The 18,089-nt window shown below is 35.5% G+C and overlaps 1 protein-coding gene across 1 annotated transcript in view; it reads left to right on the forward strand.

Annotated features, from left to right (window-relative positions):
- cntnap2a (contactin associated protein 2a) overlaps positions 1-18,089 on the forward strand; it is a 337,198-nt gene that overhangs the window by 58,070 nt on the left and 261,039 nt on the right. The window lies entirely within an intron of this gene.

Below are 18,089 nucleotides of genomic sequence, written 5' to 3' on the forward strand. Positions count from 1 at the left end.
AATATTTACTCAAGTAAAAGTGAAAGTACTAGTCTGAATAGTTACTTGAGTAAGAGTAAAAAAGTACTGGATAAAAAAAAAAAACTACTCAAGTAAACTAGTTACTAGTTACTTTGGGTCATATACTGAATATCTATAGCCTATATAAAATATATGTTATGTGTGTGTGTGTGTGTGTGTGTGTATCAGTGTCACATAATCCTTCAGAAATCATTCCAATATGTTGATCTACTATAAATTATGCTTTCTATTCATGTTTCCAGCACTGGTAATAAATCAATGTATTAGAATAATTTTTTTGAAGAATCATGACTCTGAAAACTGGAGTAACAGCTGATGAAAATTCTGACTTGCATTTAAATTTTAATTATGTATTATATATGTATAAATAACCTCTGAAACAGAGAAGAGTGAAAACTCCTCACATGACCTCTAAGTTACCGAACATCTGAACATAACGAACCAGATGCACACTGACAATTCTTCTTCCGTCTGTTCTGCAAAATGTAAACAAATATATATTTCTGCTAATGTAAATATTGTGGAAATATCAATATTAATTGTGTCTAGGCAAAGGCATTCCTCCTGGAACAGAGCTAACATTGGTTTGGAGGGTATTTATTTCATACTCTGTGACAGCTTTTTTGATGTTGATGTAAAAATAATATTTTATTAAAAGTATAAGCAGAGTCATGTGACACACAGCAGCAAAAAAACATCTTGGCAAATAATTATTAAGCATTCCCAGACGCATGAACCATTTCATGAAATATTTTGATTCTCACCTTCATAGATTATAACAAACAAAACATATTTCAGCATTTTAAATTATTTTAAATACATTTTTTGAGCATATGCAATGGTTCATACTTTCCAAACTAATTCCTAGCAGCTCTAGTCTTCTGGGGAACATTTCTTGATACATATCAAAGCGAAATATCACTTTTTTTTTTGCAATATCGTACAGCTCTAGCTCTGAGGCAATGAGGAAAGAGCAGACAGATGCCCACTCACACTTATTGTAAATGCGGTCAGTCCCTGAAATCTGAAGGACCAGCACTGAACTGCATGACTAAACTTTGCCAGTGATTAAAGAACAGCAACTGAGTCCTTCCCTGTCTCACTGACACACTCACATACTCTCAAACACACTCTGCCTTGAAGAAGAAGACTACTTCAACAATTTCCCAAAGGACAGGCCTTATTAACTGAGGCGGTGGACCCCTTGCCTGTTTGTTTCTGTGTCTGTGTGTGCAGCTGGAGACTCCCAACTCTCTCTGCTACTTAGTAATGACTTTTTTGTCTCCTCTTCGAAATCCTCCAGTGGCAGTTTGTGTTTTGTGAGGTCTTGTCATCTGCTTGTGAGAAATGTCATTGATGGCTTTCTGTGGAAATGTCACTCATGAAATTAGGTTTCATGCATGCGTGGTCTGTTGATAGACGATTCCAATTTAGCATACTTTGCAGAATAATATCTGATGTTACATCCTTCGTAGCAGTTTACTGTTCGGTATGTGGAAGTGTGTCTTCATGGGGTTATTTTAATAATGAAATGAATATATTTTCATTTAATATCACATGTGCTTTAAGTTAGTGCTTGCAAATAAGCGCTCAGCAGTGACACTTTTAGGTTTTGTAGGGACCAGAGAAAATCTTTTTAACAGGGTAAATGAGCTAAAAATGGCTAAAAGTGCTGTAGTGGGTTGAAATGCCATAGATTTCCAAAATAACATGATAGGTTTGTATTTTATTTCCATCAGGATTGGCGGATCAAGGGAAAAAAAAGAATGATGATTCATAGACCCCATTATGCTTTAATTTGCATTTCAGTAAACTATCAGACACAATCTATATTTGTATATGGCTGATTTTTACTTTTTAAAATAGTCTGATATAACGCTTTACCTTAAGGTGTCCTTGTTACACGTTACATGTACTTAAATGCAAGTAACCTAACCCTAGACCTAGTCAAGTCTAACCCTAATCCTAACCCTAACCATATAGTTAAATGCATGTAGTTCATAAATTTTTATCAGTACCTAAATATATAATTACCCTGTAACAAGGAAACCTTAAACTATAGTGTAACAGATTTAATATGTTGATCTAATGCAGTGGTTCTCAACCTTTCTGTCCAATACAAAATTCAAAGACCAACCACCCCAATAACTGCAAGAATGTATCTCCTCTGGTAATTCTGCTGTAATTACTAACTTTCTTATTAATAGAAACTGGTAGTAATGATATATTAAACTAATTAAACATGATTTATTTTGTGATTCTCTATAAGATACAAGATTCTGGTTTGTTTTTCAGTTACAATAATTGTTACGGGGGGAGTTTTTTTCCCCTTTATTATTTTTAACTATGTTTTACATTTTTTACTGGTCAGCTCATTTTTTTTTTTTTTTTTTACAAAATACTAACTTCATTCAAACAGCTACCTGTTATCAGGAGAAGATGCCACAAAACGCATATCCATGTTTGTTGACTCCAGAGGGTTAAGTATGATCAGTGTTTAACATTGTTTATATGGAGGAAAATATTTTTTTTGGTTATTTTGCTTGTGTTTTTCCTGTATTTGCATTTTTAGGTTTAAAAATGTGCGCTTTTTCTCTTATCCTAAAATGTATATTTACATATTTCTTTGGTATGAACCATAGATATAATTTTTGAGTAATTAATAGTTGTCATTAGTACAGCTGAGCTGTTCTTGTCTTTAGTAAAGGCTGCTTGTCTGAAGAACCCAGAACTATTGTTGCTTGTTGTGTAATGCCACATTAATTCAATCTGTCTCAGAATCTGCAATGTTTTACCAGTTAAATTAAATACTTTTTTTTGGTCACCATTGTACAATAGATGTTTGTGACTGAGCCAAATTCTTCAGCAAAGGCATGCAAATGAGCTTTTGCATCTCAGTAATGTTAGCAGAACTACACACTAATGCCATTTTCATATGAATCTATGGCACAAACATTATCCAGCAACTGGCCTCTAAATGCCAATGATGTACTATCTGTGTGAAGTCAGCTGAAGCTAACTAAAAATCGCTATAGTTGGCTTTAAATGATCCATACTTCAAATGATACTTAAGATAATGAAAAAAAAGGGTTGAATTAGAGGACAAAACTCTTTGAGTCATCTTCAGCCACTGAACTGTATGCTTTGAGTACATTGGAGAATCTTTTAACACCTGACATTATTTCCTCAGTGTTATTGAATAACACTTGTGTGCTGATGGTCTTAGCAGATAAGAATCTCTGTGACTGGAGTTAACATCCTGCCATTTTGGCTGCAGGACATTTCTTATGCAAGTGAGTCGGAAAACCACAGACTTTGGGCCACAGACCTGCTGTCTTTTCTCAGACTCTACATTTCTAAGACTCTACATTTATGGGGTTTCTGACTTGAGTTTAGGGAAAGTGTTGAAACATCTAAAGTAAAACATGACCCCTTACAGTCTTAATGTTGGCATTAATGTACAGAAAATGTGATTTACTCACCCTCATGTCGTTCCAAACCTATGAGATTGGTTAATCTTTAAAACACAAATTAAGATATTTTTAATGAAACTTGACAGGTTTCAGACCCTCCATTGAAAGTAGAGGTAACCAAAAATGTCAGAAAGGCATTGTAAAAAAAATATCTAAGTTTTATGAAGAGATACGATTGCTTTATTTGATGAACAGATTAAGTTTTATTGACCTATAAACACACATACATCACATATGGTATCACATCCATAACAACAAACCTCTTTGGTTCTCTCATCACACACTTAAAGCTTCTGTTTTTACCTCGTGATTTGCTGTATGTCTATGTGTGCCAATCATTGTTTAGATGTAAATAAAAGAATAGACTAAATCTGTTCATTATCTTTTCGTAAGACCTGGATTAAACCTCTCAGTTCATATGGATTGCTTTTAGGATGCCTTTAAGACCTTTTTGAAACATGTAAGGTTTGGTTACATTGACTTCCAGTGGAAGGACAATCTACAGGTTACAGTACTTTTACTGCAATATTTTGCTGGAATATATATAAAAAAAATAAAAAAAAAATCACATCACCTGCTCACCAATGGATCTTCTGCAGTGAATGGGTGCCATCAGAATGAGAGTCCAAAAAACTGATAAAAACATCACAATAATTCATAAGTAATCCGCTAGACTTCACTCCATCATTAAATGTCTTTTGAAGTGAACAACTGCTTGATGCTTCCTCTTGAGAAACAAACCCATCTTTATCTTGGATGACCTGAGAGTAAGTTTGTTTTTAGCAAATGTAAATTTTTGGGTGAACTATTTCTTTAAGTATTGCAGGGAGCTGTAATCTAATCCAATTTTGCATGAATGCAGTTTCTATCTGAGGCTGATTTACACCATACATCAGAACAGGAGAATTAACAGATTTTTACACACTCCTCTCACTTGAGACTAAATGTCCAGCTATTCAATTTTAAAGAAGTCTCGACTGAAGTTCGACAGACATTGAAAGTATTTAAACGGACAAACATTTTTGCTTCACAAAGGAACTGTTAAATAAGCAAAGACGCTTTGTGCACAATGCAGAGAATAGGGCTATTGTTCATCTCCAACAAAAATACAGGAAAGCAGTGACAGAAAAGGCCTTGGTTTCATTGTTTTATCCTGTTCTTCTCTCCAGGCAAACATGTGCATCAAAATAAATCCTTTGCTGTTTGCGCCAAGGCTGGCAGCTCAAGCCGTGGCATTTTGTTGGCATTTGCTATCAGGTTTTTACAATCCATCACAAGGCCTGTATCTGCACCCTTGCCATCTCGCCGTAATACATTCACTGACCTTGTCGCACTGACCCCAGCAGAGAAGTCAACAAATGGATTCCCCATTATGCAAGTTCCATTTATTAACAGTTTATTCACTGGTTACTTCCCCACAGCCAAGAATACATGAATACAGAAATACATTTGACAGAGGAGTCGCTGGGTCTTAATGAAGTGCTTTGAAAAGCCACCTCAAAGAGAATGGATTGAATTTTTATTATGAGAGCTTTGAAAGGGCACAGCATTATGAGAAAAGTTCATAGCAATGTCACACCTTATGCAAATACTGTTACATACAGTAATATGACACTTGATAGACCTTGATAGAGCATTTATAACTGTATGTGTTTATGAATCAGTTAGAGTGACTCCCTATATTTTTTTTACCCTTACTTTCATGAAGGCTATTTGTGCGCTCAGTGAGAACACAAATTATTTGAAAAATCTGCTTGATAGTTTGGATTAATAGACTATGGCGATCTGGTCGCTTATGACAGTGGAAGAAGTCCTTCACTGTAGTCTAGTTAGCAATAAGGATCATTGCATTCATGAAGTGACAGCTAAAGTGGGGATAACATGGAGTTTGGCCAGAGGGGAAGCATAATCTCATGCTGTGGGGTTTAATATAGATTAAAACGAGCAACTGAAATGACGGAAGATCCGGACTAGCTCTTGCTTAAGTCTTTTGCTTGGATGTCAGAGCACAAACCCTCGCCTCAAAGATTAAAAGTTGTGTGTGCAAGATGAAAGACTTGCTTTAGCTACTTGAAATCTGTTAATTACTTTCTGACAAGACAGTTAATGAACAGAAGGTAGTTAAAAAAAAAATTGCTGTTGTATATCTCTAACCAAGGCATGTGATGCTTAACTGCAGGTGACATTAAATCTAATTTAATCTGGTTTGTTTGCAACATTATTGTCAGTGAAGTCAAAAGCTAGGCTTTAAAATACATGATTTAATACATATTGAATTTTTTATAAAGTTTTATTGTACAAGCTATGAAAGTTAGAAAGTTGTGTTGCATCTCAATAAAATAGAATTTCGTGGGAAAAGTTCATTTATTTCAGTAATTCAACTCAAATTCTGAAACTTGTGGATTAAATAAATTCAGTGCACACAGACTGAAGTAGTTTAAGTCTTTGGTTCTTTTAATTGTGATGATTTTGGTTTCCATTCAACAAAAACTAAACAAATTAGAATATGGTGACATGCCAATCAGCTAATCAACTCAAAACACCTGCAAAGGTTTCCTGAGTCTTCAAAATGGTCTCTCAGTTTGGTTCACTAGGCTACACAATCATGGGGAAAACTGCTGATCTGACAGTTGTCCAGAAGACAATCAGTAACACCCTTCACAAGGAGGGTAAGCGACAAATATTCATTGCCAAAGAAGCTGGCTGTTCACAGAGTGCTGTATCCAAGCATTTTAACAGAAAGTTGAGTGGAAGGAAAAGGTTGGGAGGGAATAAAAAGATGCACAACCAACCAAGAGAACTGCAGCATTATGAGGACTGTCAAGCAAAATTGATTCAATAATTTGAGTGAACTTCACAAGGAATGCACTGAGGCTGGGGTCAAGACATCAAGAGGAATCATGTCAAGGAATTTGCTCAACCACAGACAATTTCAGAGGCATCTTACCTGGGCTAAGGAGAAGAACAATTGGACTGTTGCCCAGTGGTCCAAACTCCTCTTTTGAGAAGAGAGCAAGTTTTGTATTTCATTTGGAAACCAAGGTCCTAGAGTCTGGAGGAAGGGTGGAGAAACTCATAGCCCAATTTGGTTGAAGTCCAGTGTTAAGTTTCCACAGTCTGTGATGATTTGGTGTGCAATGTCATCTGCTGGTATTGGTCCATTGTGTTTTTTGAAAACCAAAGTCACTGCACCCGTTTACCAAGAAATTTTGGAGCACTTCATGTTTCCTTCTGCTGACCAGCTTTTTGAAGATGCTGATTTCATTTTCCAGCAGGATTTGGCACCTGTCCACACTGTCAAAATCACCAAAAGTTGGTCAAATGAGCATGGTGTTGGTGTGCTTGACTGGCCAGCAAACTCACCAGACCTGAACCCCATAGAGAATCTATATGGTATTGTGAAAGAAACCCATGCTTCCTTACCACCTCAGCAGTGCCACAAACTGATCACCTCCATGCCAAGCTGAATTGAGGCAATAATTAAAGAAAAAGGAGCCCCTACCAAGAATTGAGTACATGTGCAGTAAATGAACATATTTTCCAGAAGGCCAACAATTCACAAAAAAAATGTATTTATTTTTTATTTATTGATCTTATGAAGTATTCTAATTAGTTGAGAATTGGTTGTTTTTTGTTTAATGTGAGCCAAAATCATCACAATTAAAAGAACCTAAGACTTAAACTACTTCAGTCTGTGTGCTGAAAAAGTTTCACTATTTGAGTTGAATTACTGAAATTAACTTGTCCAAGACATTCTAATTTATTGAGATGCAGCTGTATATAAAATTTACTCTTTATACAGTGTGTGTGTATTTATGTATAATATAACATAACATAACATAACATAACATAACATAACATAACATAACATATATAATATAATATAAATACAATATAATATAATATACAATTTGTGTGTGTATATTCCTATAAATATATACATATAATAATAATGTTCTGCATCTTATTCTCTCTCTCAATGCTGTAATTTCTTTCTTTCTTTCTCTATCTTTCTTAGATCATTTGTTAGAATTAAAAAATATGTTTGGATGGTATTCATGTATGTAAAGGTGGGCAATATGACTAAAATATTATATCACAATATGAGTAATTTTTATTTCATAGTAACAATACATTTCACAATATAGTTGTTTGTTTGTTTTTTTTGCTTTTAATAAAGTCTTTATGATGTCAAAATTTTGATACCATAGAAATTTCATAATTCTTGTCAACAGCATCAGTATCACAAAAAAATGCTAACCTAAGTAAAAACAAACAAACAAACTAAATAATTCAAGCTCACTGAAGTAAACATTGTGATTGAATAAGAATAAGAAACTAATTACAAGCAAAAGGACAATGCACATTCTCCACTGTGTAAATTATAGTTTACTTATTAAAGTTACAAAAGTGATTTTGTCAAAAGCAATGATAGATTTTCTTGTTGTTTGATTAACATGAAAGGCAGGAATATTAGACTGCTGTCACATTAAGAGCTGCCCGGATACAACTAATTGATTAATTATTATTATAATTTTTTTTTTGTTTATTGATTTAACTTCTTCAGATGTACATTTATGAGTATACTTGCAAAGACGGACGTTAACTCTAGCATTCAGTACTCCCACGCTTTATGAGCACCATCTTCATGTGCATGCCTCTCCAACGGTGCTTTGAAACAGTGCCAGACGGGCAGCATATATAGCAAAATTAATTCTCTTTTGCTGCTGATTGCTTTTCAATGGCTTAAAATCACTTGTTTTTAATACGCAATGTTTAAAATTGCTTGCAAATGTTATGTTTCTGTGTCCACATATCACAGCAGCGTCACGTGAGCGTGTGACCGCGACAGAAACGATAGTTCAGAATCTCATTGGGCTGACAAATATCTACTGGTTAATTGTCTACCGGTATATCCCCCATCCCTATTTTGTATGTATGTGAAGTAGTGCAGAAGTATTTCATTACCAGCAAGTATGACTTTGTGTCTAAGAGGCTTGAACACACCCTGCATTCTGAATAATCTCATTACAACCATATTCAAATCAACCTGTCAGATGTGTGGTGACTACCATGCAATATTGGTACGTGTCTCCAGGCTGCTTCTACCTTTCGAGGCTCTTGTCTTTTTGGTATGTGAACAGGACAAAATATCATGCAGCCTCCAGATGCTGAGTTAATGATGAGTTTGAGGGCAAAAGCCAGAGAATTTTATTGAAATCATTGCATCCACTTGCCTCTGGTACATTTTGGCAGGAACTTCAGAGATTAATTTCTCTGAATGTATTTTGATATTCCCTTTTGACTGGCCTGTTAAATTGTATTTAACTTCAGGAGATGAAGATGCATTGTAGTTTGAGGGTATTTTTTGTTAGTTATCTGTTGTCCACCTTAGAATAATGTTTTATTTTTATTTGACATAACAGTATAGTCCACCCTACTTATTCATTCATAATATAAGCTCATGAAATTTTTAGCTTTGTAAAGAACGCTGTTTATGACAACACTGTTCTGCAAGTGTGAAGCAGCCTGTGTGATCTTATTACAATGTTGCCTACAGTAAATTTATGTAAATTTGAGCTTTATCATGAGTGGGGACTTTTTATGAGGTATTGCCAGCAACAGCAACTGATTCACAAGAGATTATGTCTTCTGTACTGGAGACAGTTGCCATTTCTTCATTTTAGCTAACGGCTGCTGTAACTGTATAAATATATCGTACAGTTTCCAAACATGGCCTTTTTTCCTCATCCAGGAAAAAAACTCTTTAAAATGAGAAATTATGCATTTATTACCTTAAAGGTGCCATATGCAAAAATTGAGGTAAAAATATCCATAACATGACCTACACGCATCAAAAGAAATAAGGGCGATGATGTCATTAAAAAAATGGCAAGTTATAGTGCTGCAGAGATATCAACCTCAATTAGCATTAGCATTACTAGCCCCGGCCCGACAGGTGTCGTAATACCAGTATACACCAGTAATACCACAATACACGAATAACTCGCACGGCTTGTGGGCGTGTACTTGAACCTGATGTCAATCATGTGGAAAGTACAGCCCACTAGTTCATTTCAGTTCATGGAAGAGAGCGTCATCCGCTACAGGGAAACAACCGCGCTCGGAAACACAAATCAAATCCGATAAGAAAAGGAGCCGAACCAGAGTAAACATCAGCACTGCTTTCAGTCGCTGGAGAAAACTGATGGACCTGAAAGAAATGAGGTTCCACTCCAAACTTGCAACATTTCTTTTGGATTGGTAAGCTAACGTTAGATGCTGTTAGTATTTCGCTAGAAGTTTGTTTTATATGTTTGTGTATTTGTTTTCGGGAAGTTATAACATAGAAATGTATCGAAGGCTGTTCGATAAACGTGCTAATGTTAGCGATGGCTAATCGTAGCTGCATTTGATAATTAGCTAGCTATAACTTACCCGTTGTTTTATTTCATAACTAACCTGCTCTGTCTAGTCTGTTGGTCTCCGTGTCCTCTTTGCTTCGTGGTTTTTCTGTGCGTGGAAAAATTGATGTTTGCACGTGCGTGTGAAAAGAGTCAATTGCGTGTGTCTCACAGTGAATGTTTGAGAGTTGGCAGCTCTGGTTACGTTGGTTGGCGCTAGCTTTGATCAGCTGTCTGATGTTTACCAATGTTGTTGACAGAATGCTGTCTGTCAAATTAATTTAATTCAAATAATGTGTATATACAACTCAAAATGTAATATGAACAAAACGAATAGGAACATATTGACTGGTAAAGGTGAAGGGGAGTAGCTTGAAGATGTCATGTTTCAAAATCACTTGACATCACCCAACGTTCCTCTGAAGGCAAAACGTCCTCTTAGGCTTCGGCTATGGCTGTAGTGTTGTTGTGAAGGTAGGGGCGAAGCATAGAGACTATGCCGTTTCTCGTTTGTTACTCTAGAGTAGACCAATTCACTTTATTGAGGCATACTGCCCCCATCTGGTATGGAATGTGGAGTATGACTTGATTTTTTTTGCCAGACATGACAGATGGCACCTTTAAGGCACTTAAAGCACACTCTCTCTCTCTCTCACACACACACACACACACAGATGTTTTTACCTCGTCTGACCCTTAAAATGAACTTTAATTTGTGGCATCAAATGTACAAATCCATTGATATGAAATAATATTGAGCATTGTGCTCTTCCCATTTAGCAAACACTGGAGCAATGGTGGACCATTATTTATTTTGCCTAAGTATTCTAATTACCATATGTATATGGTATAGGAGATACAGCCAATTGAGCAAAGGTTTATTTTGTCTTGCACCAAGGATATATATATATACACACACACACACACACACACACACACATACACACACACACAAAATAAATATAGGAGATACAGCCAATTGAGCAAAGGTTTATTTTGTCTCGCACCAAGGATACACACACACACATACAGTATGTATGGATTTTTTTCATTTTTGTATATTTCTGTTTAATTTTGTATAGCTTTATTTTATGTTATATATATATATATATATATATATATATATATATATATATATATATATATATATATATATATTTCATTAGTTTATCTAGATAAATTTTAAGCCTTCTAAGATATTTCTCTATTTATTTTATTTTTTTTCTCTTAAACTCTGTGGTTATCTTGTGGTATTGTAGTCATATTTTGGTATTGTCTCTAGTAAGGAGTGCACATGCTGGAACTTACCTTTAAGGATCAGTCTCCCTCACCCGAGTATGATTATTCTGTCTGTTTCCATTTTTATCACAAGCAAAGGTTTGATTGAAAGTGAACCAACAGCCGGGAGGGCAGTGATGTCATGCATTCAAGAGCATAAAAGACACAGGAAGTGGCTGAAAAATAGATAGTAGAGAAAAAAGATCCTAGCAGTGCAGAAAAGATGCTTTGAGCTATGAAGTGGGATGTCAGTGGAAGACAGTTGAATTAGTGTTTGGGTTTACTGTACCGGATATTTGCCATGCTTTTAAAAGCAGCAAGGTGCTATTTTTGCACTTAGTGAATCCATTTCTATCAAAAGCTTGTGACACTTCAGTGAGTCAAAAGAAAAACACATACCATTGAGATATTGCGCAATTATTTATTTGTGGGAAGAATTCATTTAATTAAAAACATGAATTTTAAAAGCTGCTCTCATTGGTCCAAAAGTAATTTCTGTTAGATTTAATATTGTTTTTTTTTTTATCATAGGAGACAATTTAATTTATTTTAAATAACAGTTGTTGGCCTGTAAAGTCATTATTTGGCACTCAAATGTATTTCCTCAAGCTTCACCATTGCCTTTTGAGACCATTGTTTTATCTATATGTCAATAGGCCATTTTTCATCCACACTTAGAAGTGTATATATTCTTTTATTGTCAGAACTGATTGATAAAATCAAGTTTAAAGCTTGGTCTATATGAAAAAAAAAATGGCATACGGTGAGAATTTGAACACATTTTCACCACATCAAAATGCAAGTGAGCTTTTAACATCTTAACCTGCATGAGAGGTTGAGATCGATTTCTACTGAAGTCAGCAGAAACTCACTAGAACATACAACAGTGATAGAAGCCATTACGTTTAATAGCATAGTCTGAAGTGTGGCAGTTTAATGGACATATCTACACCGACTTCTACCATCCATGCAACCCAGAACATTAGCCTTATGTCAGTTTCTTCCAGAGTAGTCCTCCAACAAATGCTTTGTTCACCCTCACAGCGGTGAATTTCATTTCAAACCTACATCTGAGATAAAAGGGCATATTTTAGTCACAGTCTAGGAAGAATGCCAAGCACATCACAGATTGGCAAGTGTTTACATTATCATTCTGTTATTCTTTGATATTGCCCCATCCTTTTGAAAAGCATTCGGCAGAATTGTGCTTATGAAAACATGCTGCTTCAGTGATTTAGATGTAGTTCATGGTTTAAGATTTGCATTCATTTCTTTAAAAGTCACATTTTTCGTGTTTTTTTGAAGCTTTGATTGTGTTTACAGTGTGCAATATAACATATGTTGGTGTTTCGCGTGTAAAAAACCACAGTATTTTTCACACAATTAACTTATCTCTTATCTGTTTTTCACGGTCATAAAAACGGGCTGATGACTTCCTTGTTCTTAATTCCTCTGGCCTCCTTGAAACGTTATTGGGCTAGTTTTGAGAAGCAAGTGGGCAGGATTTGTTTTGAAAACCTGGTAATCCTGATCTGAATGCACGTGCTGGAGATGTACTTCTAATCACAGAAAGCCTTTTCTGACGAGATGCGCATGAAAATCGCATTTGATTTTTTGCACAGACTTACCATCTAGTCAACAAAGCTAAACAGCGTTGCCCTTTGTGTAATAAATTACAGAAACTGTTAAACGCACCAGCTTAAATAATAAAATACCGGTTGTGGTCCATAAACAATGCCTTCTCCAGACAAAGAGGGAACTGCTCCATCTTTCAAGAATAATCTTTGTGCGAATCTGGCATTAAACTGATTAAGACTGAGGAAGCTGTCCTCAGCAAAATGTGCTGCACATAGTTTTACATGTGGATTTTAATTTTCGGGAAACAAGTTAAACATAAATTGTAACCATTGATCTTGAAGTACAGCATCCCTGGGAAGGCCAAACAAAGATGATTGGACTCCGAGATGAAAATAACAGTGTTTCGATGACATGGTGACAAACACACTACGAACGCAACTCTTCCTTCTCCATCAGAGCGCAACAAGACCACGCTCCTTTTTTGTGTATTCCTGTGGGTGGAGGTTAGTCAAAAAATGGTTCTAGTGACGTCATTACTGCAAGATGTAGAGGGATGTAGTCCAAACTGATCGTTTGATGTAGGCGAATTCTGTTAAATAAAATATCTCGCTTGGCATTGAACCATTTTGAACCAATTCAAAGCATTGAAGTTTGAAACATGGGATCACGAAGAATGGGACCTATAATGATTTTTCCATTTACTCAATGTGTTGTTGCCTTACATTCTTAAAAATAAAGGTTCTTGACATTCAGAACCTTTTTTTTATTGGAACAGATTTGGAGAAATTTAGCATTACATCACTTGTTCACCAATGGATCCTCTGCATTGAATTGGTGCCGTCAGAATGAGAGCAGATAAAAGCATCACAATAATCCCCAAATAATCCATGACTGCAGTCCATCAATTAGCCTCTGTAACAATAGATCACAGGAGACGAGAGATCCAAAAGCACTGTGTTTAATTGGTAATCCAAAAATCAGTATCCAATCAGGCAAGAGGTCATAACCATGAAATCAGTCCAGAAACAAAACAAACAAGAAACTAGAAATTAGAGAACACAAAGGAACGCGAGAAAACCAGGTGACGGAAAATAAGGACTCCATTAAACAGAATGAAAACAGACCGGTATATATGGACAGGTGATGACGATGAAAGTGAAGACAGCTGAGTGCAATTAACAGGTGTGCAATTACCGTGATGAAGGGACAAGGTTTTGTGGGAAATGTAGTGCCTGCAGTGGGGTGCCTATGGGGAAGTGAGACCACTAGTGGACACCCAGGGAAACACAGACCAGACACCGTGACAGCCTCTTGTAAGCAAAAATCTGTGTGTTTGTAATATACAAATCCATTATTAATTTTCTTCCAGCTAAATATGACTCCTCTATCCATCATATTACTTTCTTCAGTGAAAAAGTAATGTAGTCTGGATCAGGAGAGAAATTATTACACACATGCAGCCTTTTGCTTCATAAGACATTCATTGATGGACCTGATTTGTATTATGTATTGTGGATCATTTTTATGTTTTTATCAGCTGTTTGGACTCTCATTCTGACAGCACCAATTAACTACAGAGGTGATGTAATGCTAAATTTCTCCAAACCTGTTTCAATGAGGAAAGAAGCTCACTTCCATCTTGGTTCCTTATGAAAACATTTGAAAACTGAATGAATACATTTTAACAATACATTTTTTGGGGGTGAACTATTCTTTAAATAACCAATGAACCTTTCCATTCCACAAAAGGTTCTTTAAAGTGGGAAAACTTTCTTCAGATTATTTAAATATTCTTTATTCTTTAATTAGAAAAGAAAAAGAGTTTACTTTAATAACTTTTCACCAAAAGGTTATTTGGGGAAGCCTCTGTTATTATTATTATTATTATTATTATTATTATTATTACACATTTTAGGTATAGATTGTCCATCTCATTAGTTACTATATCTTTCTATTATATTATATTTAATTGTGATTACACTCATTTATAATAAGAAAAAATAAAAAGTTTCTCAAACAGATCTAAAGGTCCACATCTGACTGCTTTGAGGGGAAATATCTGTAAGGCATCATCCAAAACACAAGTTTAGTCAGGCTTATTACGAGATCAAAGCTTCAAATGTGTTTCCTTCATTTATTATACATTACAATTCAGACTACACAGAGAAAAGGAGGGACCCAGAGGAACAAGCATTCACATTTGATTTACTCTCCAGCCCCAGATTAAGGCTTTGTCTGCCTGAAACTGAGAGCACACAACACCCTTAATTGTGCCACGTGGTGATCACTCAGCAATACTGACTGCACAAGAACAACCTTTACAAAATTGCTTTGCATTAAATGTTTTTTGTTTTTGTTTTTAATGTACACTCATGCTTTGAGAAAATCACATAATTTTGTAGTCTAAAATGTATTAAAAATGCCCTTTCAATTATTATTTTTTTTTTTTTTGTGAAAACATTTTGCATAATTATTTTGTTGATTGTAAACTTTAAACACATTTTAGTAAAGACTGTTGTTGTTGTTTCCATTAGTGGTTTGCTTAATATTTGTTTGTGGAAGCCTTGATATTTTTTTCAGGATACTTTGATGAATAGAAAGTTCAAAGGAACAACATTTATTTGAAATAGAAATTTGTTGTGACAATGTGGAAGTCTGTACTCTTACTTTTAGACAACATAATGCATCCTTGATTAATTAAAGGAATAAAAGTAATAATTTGATAATAAGAAAAAAAATAAACCTCAAATATCCATATTTTATTGTGGGCATTATCATGGTGTGATGCATGAATAAAATGTGAAGAATTAGCATTTGGACATTAACTGTCGCTTATTATTTATTATTTTGAATATTAAATAGTATAACATTCTAATATTAGCTAGTTATAGACCATGACAGCAAAATAATTATAATCTTCTCAGAATTGGATAGAATTTTAGGTAACACTTTAGAATAGGTAACACTTGTTAACCATTAACTGTGAAATTTCTCTCAATAAATTCTTAATTTGCTGCTTATTAATAATTAGTAAGGTAGTTGTTAAGTTTACGTATTGGGTAGGATTAGTTGCTAATAAGAAACTAATAGGTGTTACCTATCCTAAAGGGTTACTGAATTTGAATATCCATGCAACCTAATATTGACTAAAATTGGTTGCCCACACAATATATATACAAATACCCATGCCATTATAATATTTGTGTAACACCATTAAATATTTTACCCATAACATGACTTCAGTGGCTTCCAATTTCTTGTTCTGTTAGAATTTGTAAGACACATTAAATGTATTGCAAACAGGACACCTAGTCTAGTTAATTGAAGAGGGATCAAAGAGATTTCTGTAAGTCTGAAAGTATATCAGAATTTGGATCTATTGTAATGTTTGCCACCAGAATATAGGATCCAAACTTTCTTGTGTTCTAATTATAAAGTTGTATTGTAGGCTTCAAAAGGCTCCTCGAGGCTGTGAACTACTCATCCTGACATTCTAATACCACAGTAAGTGACTTGAATGAGTCGTCCTGTGTGAGAGAGGAACTTTACATAATTTAGTGTAATTAGTTTGTCCATGCAGATTGCTTCAGTGCTTTTATTCTTTCCCAAGAAGAGCAGACATGTCATCTCTGAGCTCCCCTCACCACGAGACACAGCGCAGCTCTAATTAATCTCTTGTTTTCTATGTAAGTGATGCAAGAGATAACGAAGCCTCCTACTTTTTGATTCTTTATTTAATGGACTTTAGAAAATAAGCCTCATTTGAATTTATTAAAAGGTCTGTCTTTGATCAGATAGGTTTGATATGGTGCTCCTCTTACAGCCAGGTGTCCCTTAGGACATTCGTTTACATTGTTCAGTGTCTTTTTCCACCTTCCTTCACTAGTCCCTCCAGTCAAGGTTTTTGTTTTTGTGAAACACATTAACATTGCAGAAGAATTTGTTTTTGTGTAAGGAATGTCAGATACTCATTATGCCATGTTTGGTGTCTTTTGTTGGGATTTGAAGGCTATGAAATGCAAGATTGGGTCAAGGTTTGCATGTTGAAACTCAGAATGCCTGAGGCATTAATAAAACCAGTGCACCACATTGCCATTGTATTGTAAATCAGGATGTCATTGTACTTCAGAAACAGAGTAAATTGTCATTTTGAGCACTTTATCGCAGTGTCAATCAAGTAAGTGCCAATCAAGCACAAACAGCTGCTAGACATTTTGCAGTTGTGGATTTTGAATCATTTTAAATGCAAATTTGGCAGTATCACTACAGAAATTAACTGAATTAGTAAATGATTTAGGTTTATCATGAAAAGTAACTATTGAACAACTGGGTTAAATAGATAGATAGATAGATAGATAGATAGATAGATAGATAGATAGATAGATAGATAGATAGATAGATAGAAACATCAGTTTAATCCAAGTTTAGCGCTTTTCACAATACAAATCGTGGCAAAGCAAATTTTTTGAAAATTACATTTCTACAATATTCAGTAGTAGCTTATCATTTGTTGCCTTTATCACAGAACTTCTCGACTCATTGAATTCATTTAAAACAGCAACTCTGCTGCATGTACAACAGATATCAGCTGGCATATTAAACCAGGCGTGACATTTCCATCTAGCCTGGATAAAGACCAGACCAGCACTTTGTCACACCTGACTGGTTGCCATCTTCCTCTCTCTGACGCCTGTATATGCACCCGAGGTTATCATCTCTCTGCTTTCCACCCCCACCCTCTTTTATTTAGTGCCGAGCTTGACAGGCGTCTTGACAAAGGTGAGCGAGGGCATATCTGAAATGTCAAAGAACTTACAAAGGTCATATGGAAAGTAGCCTATTCTGTTTTCCCTGACTGCTAAACTGATTCGGCTGTTTTTCAGTGGTTGTACCCCAACATTGGATGTAACCGCAGGAAAACAGAAAAAAGAGAAAGGAGCCTAGAGTCCTTTAGAAGCCTTGTAATTGTGACATTTTCCCAGTCTATGCTGATTAGCTCTTGTCGCGGCTGTACATGCCCTGACTGCCACCGCTACTGGTTTACTGGTGAGTCTGTGACTACCATCACCTCCTGCCCCTGCACATGTGCAAAATCGATGGCATTTTGCTACAAACATCCTCGTTTTTAACGCAGTGTGGAAATCTTTTATCACCTTGTGTGGAAAGTGCACCCAGCGGTTGTTCTCGGTGGTCCACCACTCAAACAAATTGGCTCATTTAAGTAATTTACAGAAACACCTGACTGCCTAAACATAATATTCCTGTAATGCTAATGCAGTTACTATCAGGCCTGATTCAGGAGCGGTGAAGAGGAAGATTGCAGCGTGGGTAAAGG

The sequence above is a fragment of the Carassius gibelio genome, chromosome B24 (assembly GCF_023724105.1).
Source record: "Carassius gibelio isolate Cgi1373 ecotype wild population from Czech Republic chromosome B24, carGib1.2-hapl.c, whole genome shotgun sequence".
Taxonomy (NCBI): Eukaryota; Metazoa; Chordata; class Actinopteri; order Cypriniformes; family Cyprinidae; genus Carassius; species Carassius gibelio.